We start from the raw sequence: 6,000 nt of genomic DNA, 5'->3' as shown, positions 1-6,000 counted from the left end.
GCAGTGAGGAGGAGAGAGAGAGGGGAACTGCGAGGTGCAGTGAGGAGGAGAGAGAGAGGGGAACTGCGAGGTGCAGTGAGGAGGAGAGAGAGAGGGGAACTGCGAGGTGCAGTGAGGAGGAGAGAGAGAGGGGAACTGCGAGGTGCAGTGAGGAGGAGAGAGAGAGGGGAACTGCGAGGTGCAGTGAGGAGGAGAGAGAGAGGGGAACTGCGAGGTGCAGTGAGGAGGAGAGAGAGAGGGGAACTGCGAGGTGCAGTGAGGAGGAGAGAGAGAGGGGAACTGCGAGGTGCAGTGAGGAGGAGAGAGAGAGGGGAACTGCGAGGCGCAGTGAGGAGGAGAGAGAGAGGGGAACTGCGAGGTGCAGTGAGGAGGAGACAGAGGGGAACTGCGAGGCACAGTGGGGAGGAGAGAGAGAGGGGAACTGCGAGGCACAGTGAGGAGGAGACAGAGGGGAACTGCGAGGCGCAGTGAGGAAGAGACTGAGAGGTGAACTGCAAGACTCAGTGGGGAGGAGACAGAGAGGTGAACTGCGAGGCGCAGTGAGGAGGAGACAGAGGGGAACTGCGAGGTGCAGTGAGGAGTAGAGAGAGGGGAACTGCGAGGCGCAGTGAGGAGGAGAGAGAGGTGAACTGCGAGGCGCAGTGAGGAGGAGACAGAGAGGGGAACTGCTAGGCGCAGTGTGGAGGAGACAGAGAGGGGAACTGCGAGGCGCAGTGAGGAGGTGATAGAGAGGTGAACTGTGAGGCGCAGTGAGGAGGAGAGAGAGGGGAACTGCGAGGCGCAGTGGGGAGGAGAGAGAGAGGGGAAGCGAGGTGCAGTGAGGAGGAGACAGAGGGGAACTGCGAGGCGCAGTGGGGAGGAGACAGAGAGGGGAACTGCGAGGCGCAGTGTGGAGGAGACAGAGAGGGGAACTGCAAGGCGCAGTGAGGAGGTGATAGAGAGGTGAACTGCGAGGTGCAGTGAGGAGGAGACAGAGAGGGGAACTGCGAGGTGCAGTGAGGAGGAGACAGAGAGGGGAACTGCGAGGCGCAGTGGGGAGGGGAGAGAGGGGAACTGCGAGGCGCAGTGAGGAGGAGACAGAGAGGGGAACTCCGAGGTGCAATGGGGAGGGGAGAGAGGGGAACTGCGAGGTGCAGTGGGGAGGAGACAGAGAGGGGAACTGCGAGGTGCAGTGAGGAGGAGACAGAGAGGGGAACTGCGAGGCGCAGAGAGGAGGAGAGAGAGGGGAACTGCGAGGCGCAGTGAGGATGAGACAGAGAGGTGAACTGCGAGGTGCAGTGAGGAGGAGACAGAGAGGGGAACTGCGAGGCGCAGTGGGGAGGAGAGAGAGAGGTGAACTGCGAGGTGCAGTGAGGAGGAGACAGAGAGGGGAACTGCGAGGCGCAGTGGGGAGGAGAGAGAGAGGTGAACTGCGAGGTGCAGTGAGGATGAGACAGAGAGGGGAACTGCGAGGTGCAATGGGGAGGGGAGAGAGAGGAACTTGGAGGCGCAGTGAGGAGGAGACAGAGAGGGGAACTGCGAGGCGCAGTGAGGAGGAGACAGAGAGGGGAACTGCGAGGTGCAGTGAGGAGGAGACAGAGAGGGGAACTGCGAGGCGCAGTGAGGAGGAGACAGAGAGGGGAACTGCGAGGTGCAGTGAGGAGGAGACAGAGAGGGGAACTGCGAGGTGCAGTGNGGTTTTTTTTTTTTCTTAGTATTGTTTTATTTTTTGGTGGGGGAGGTAGGAAGGATCTGAACCCCTGACCTTGGGGTTATAAAGCTGTGCTCTAACCAGTGGAGCTACCTGGCCAGCCCAGGGAACATATCTAGTGAGGGCCTTGTTCTTGTTGGTGACTCTGTTCAGCAACTAAGGATATCACATGGGGATGGTGGAGCAGGAGAGAAAGAGCTTCTCACAGGCTCTCCTTTTAAAGCCATCAGAACCACGCCCACGGCCACTCTCCACTTATTGATCCATTTACTAGAGTACGGTCCTCACAATCTCATCATCTCTTCAAGGCCCACCTTTCAATTTTACCGTGAAAGGATTTCCCAGCCACCTGACAGTCACAGCGGGGATTAAATTTATAACACATGTACTTTGGGAGACACAATTCAATCCACTGGAGTCATCTAGTGGAAAAATTAAAACAGCACCTCAGAATGGATCACTGAAGTGTAGAAATGTATGTGGAGATGAGGTTGGTTGTAATGTGGGAAAAGACAGACTTAGAAGACACGGTGAGAGAGAGGGGAACTGCGAGGCACAGTGGGGAGGAGGAGAGAGAGGGGAACTGCGAGGCACAGTGGGGAGGAGGAGAGAGAGGGGAACTGCGAGGTGCAGTGGGGAGGAGACAGAGAGGTGAACTGCGAGGCGCAGTGAGGAGGAGACAGAGAGGGGAACTGCGAGGTGCAGTGAGGAGGAGACAGAGAGGTGAACTGCGAGGCGCAGTGGGGAGGAGAGAGAGGTGAACTGCGAGGCGAGGCGCAGTGGGGAGGAGAGAGAGGGGAACTGCGAGGCGCAGTGGAGAGGAGAGAGAGGGGAACTGCGAGGTGCAGTGAGGAGGAGACAGAGAGGGGAACTGCGAGGTGCNGTGCAGTGAGGAGGAGAGAGAGGGGAACTGCGAGGCGCAGTGGGGAGGAGAGAGAGGGGGGAACTGCGAGGCGCAGTGGGGAGGAGAGAGAGAGGTGAACTGCGAGATGCAGTGGGGAGGAGACAGAGAGGTGAACTGCGAGGTGCAGTGAGGAGGAGACAGAGGGGAACTGCGAGGCGCAGTGGGGAGGAGACAGAGAGGGGAACTGCGAGGTGCAATGGGGAGGGGAGAGAGGAACTTGGAGGCGCAGTGAGGAGGAGAGAGAGGGGAACTGCGAGGCGCAGTGAGGAGGAGACAGAGAGGGGAACTGCCAGGCGTAGTGAGGAGGAGACAGAGAGGGGAACTGCGAGGTGCAGTGGGGAGGGGAGAGAGGGGAACTGCGAGGTGCAGTGGGGATGAGACAGAGAGGTGAACTGCGAGGTGCAGTGGGGAGGAGAGAGAGGGGTGAAGTGGGACGTGCAGTGGGGAGGTGAGAGGAGAGCTCCAGTTGGTGGTTTGGTTGAATGTTTTCAAGGATGGGTTGTCTCACCTGTCCCACATGGCGCCGTGGGGTGTGTGGAGTGTCATGGAAAGTGGTCAGACAGGAGCCAGAATGTCTGTTGGGAACAGTGGATGGGGGATGGAGCAGCCTGCAGGTCCCGTTCTACTCTGATCCTAGGCTGATGCCCCCGTGTGGGACTTGGCCCTTGTTTGCTGTTCTGACTTTGGATTGAGTTATGCCCAGACATGTGCCTGGGAGGAGAGCTAGAAGGACCACAGGTGAAGTCTGCTCTGATCTTTGGGTTTTGTTGTCACTTACATGTGCCTGCTGTGCACCTGTTATGTGCCCAGTCCTTCTTCAAGTGGCTGGGACATATCCCGGAACAAAACAGACAACAGATAGGCAAACAGCCCATGTGGTCTAAGATCAGTGAAGAAAATGAAACAGAAGGAGGCCATGCGTGATGAGCAGGGGGTCATTCCCCCTAGGATGGGAAAAGCAGGTGTCTCTGAGCAGGTGAAATATGAGAAGATCGGAATGAAGGTCTGAAATGGATATGGAGGAAGAACATTCCAGGCCAAGGGAACAGTGTCACGGCTCTGAGGCAGGGATGAGTTTGGTGAGTTCAAGACACAGTAAGAATGTCGTGGTAGCCTGGGGAGCTGGGTAGGAGGTGATGCTGGAGATGTGAGCAGAAGCTGCCTAAGTCCTGATGGGCCATGGAAAGAGGCTGAGTTTTAGCTATGTAGTGAAGAGAAGACGCTGGAGAGTTTTGAGGAGGGGAATGAACTGCTCTGTGTTTAAAGGATCAGTCTAGTTGATTGGGGATCTGCGAGGAGGCCCCTGCAGGTTCCAGAGCTGAGCAAGCAAGTGGGGACAGATGGGGGCAGAAAGTCAGGACGAACACTGGTCGAATGGACTGTGTATGTTGAAGGTAGAACCAACAGAGGGTCCTGGTGGCTTAATGTGGGAAAGGGGGAAGGAGAGGCACGGAGCATGAGGTCTGGGTTTTCTCTCTCAAACACGTGAGTGGGTGGACGGTGGTGCCGTTTAATGAGAGGGGGAAGAGGTTGGGAGACCAAGTCTCCATTTGGGGCACGTTAAGATGAAAATATCAGGTAACTTAGCTGAGCAAGTCAAGGAGACATTAGGGTATTTGACTTTTGTGAGTCAGCAGTGCACAGGTAGTATTTAAAGCCACATGAATTCTGATTTCATCCAGAGGGCTCAGGGGATGGCAAAGGGTCCAGGACTGAGTGAAGAGGTTCACCGGCATTTAGGGGGGTCTGACAGGGGAGGAGGAGGACAGTCATGAGCATGTGCTTGGTATCCCTGAAGCTGAGTGTGTCGGAGAACTGTGGTTGAAGGAAGAGGGGAGTGAGCCACTGGGGCCTTGAGTGGGGGGGATGAAAGCCTACAGGATTCAGAGGGTGGTGACCATCCCCTTCGGTCCTGCTCCCCATGCCAGTGTGACACTTGGGGAGGGAAGGCAAGTGGTCATGCACCCTGCCAAAAAAAACAGAGACCTTATCATGAAGTTAATTCAGCAGAACTGAAAAGCAGGAAATCGGTGTGTATGGTAGAAAAGATCAAGGATAAGCCCCCAGAAGCGCGAGCACCAGCAGCCCAGGAGATGTTGTCTGCTTGGCTCAGGCTGTATCCAGTGCTCAGGAGAGTACCTGGCACTCAGGATATACTCAAGGAATATTTGTTGAACCAATGAGTGAATAAACTGAGACTTGGGGTCTGGGCCCTTCTCCCCACTGCCTGGCATTTTGGTCTTGGACCACTCTGGTCCACCATGTTCTGCTTTGTAAAATGGAGGGATCTGGTTTTGGCAGGGCTTCTTCACTTGGTATTCACAGACCACTCTGGGTGCCAGCAGTGGGAAGCTGTGAACCCTCTGAAATTCCATACAAAATGTTGGGCTCCTGTGCATTTTCCGAAAGTGATCTGTGATCTAAATGATGTTGAGACCTCCTGGGGCTTTCTTGAAAAGGACTTTCCTTCCTGCTCCAGCCACATGGGGCTAGTATTGAATAAAATGGGCAGAAAAGGCTTAAAGCTTGAGAATGCACTTTGGAAAGTTGATAGTCATAGAGAAATCTAGCCCTGTTATTTATTATGAGGTACTGATAAATGGCAGCTAAATGCCAGCATGGTGTAAAGTAGTTACACAGAAAAATAGGAGGCGGCTTTATTGGCAGAGACCATGATGTGTTTCGTTTTATATGGAAAAATCCTCCTGGTTAAGGAATGTGTGTGATGGATTTGGGTGGTCCGCTCTCTGTTGTGGTGCACATGGGATAGTTTAGCCCCAGGGGGTTCCTGTAGGTGAGAGGTAGGGGTTGCGGGGTTCTTCTCTTCTGGGGTGCCCTCTTTGCTTAGCGGAGGCCTATTTCAATTCAGTAGATAATAACTCAGCATTTCCTGAGTGTGCATGTATAGGTGCCAAGGGGAGGAGGCTCAGCCCTGGCCAGCAAATGGCCTGGTCTTGCTTGTCTGTACTTGGAGTCTGTCTTCAGGGCTGGAGGCCTGACAGTGGTGCTGGGCTCTGCTCCCCCATGCCCTCAGCCTGCAGTGGTGCCCAGTCCTATGCAGAGCTCTCCTGTACTGAGCCTCCAAAGGCACCCGGGGCAGCCCTCACAAGGGGGTGATATCTTCTTATACACCAGATAGTGCATTAAAATGAGTTGGGGGGTGGGTGGGCTGCAGAATGGGGAAGAAACAGGGTGCTGCCTGTTGTCTCTGACTCCATCATCTGCTCTGAAATCTCTATTCTACTCTCTGGGGCATGGGGCCATCTGGGGTTGAAGGAGTTTGTCTAAACATCCGAGGAAGTTATCTGCAGAGCCTCAACGTCCCTTTGCTGTGGGGCAGAGAGCCCCTGTCATCTGCAGAGGCCAAGGTCCGCCTTGGGCATGGGCCAGGAGCATCCCCTAACAG

General features: G+C 55.3%; 1 protein-coding gene across 3 annotated transcripts in view; it reads left to right on the top strand.

Moving 5' to 3' along the window:
* TSPAN14 (tetraspanin 14) overlaps positions 1–6,000 on the top strand; it is a 32,877-nt gene that overhangs the window by 13,409 nt on the left and 13,468 nt on the right. The window lies entirely within an intron of this gene.

Source organism: Galeopterus variegatus, unplaced genomic scaffold (assembly GCF_000696425.1).
Source record: "Galeopterus variegatus unplaced genomic scaffold, G_variegatus-3.0.2 Scaffold8560, whole genome shotgun sequence".
Classification (NCBI taxonomy): Eukaryota; Metazoa; Chordata; class Mammalia; order Dermoptera; family Cynocephalidae; genus Galeopterus; species Galeopterus variegatus.
The sequence above is the reverse complement of the archived record's forward strand: the minus strand, read 5'-3'. Positions and strand labels throughout refer to the sequence as shown.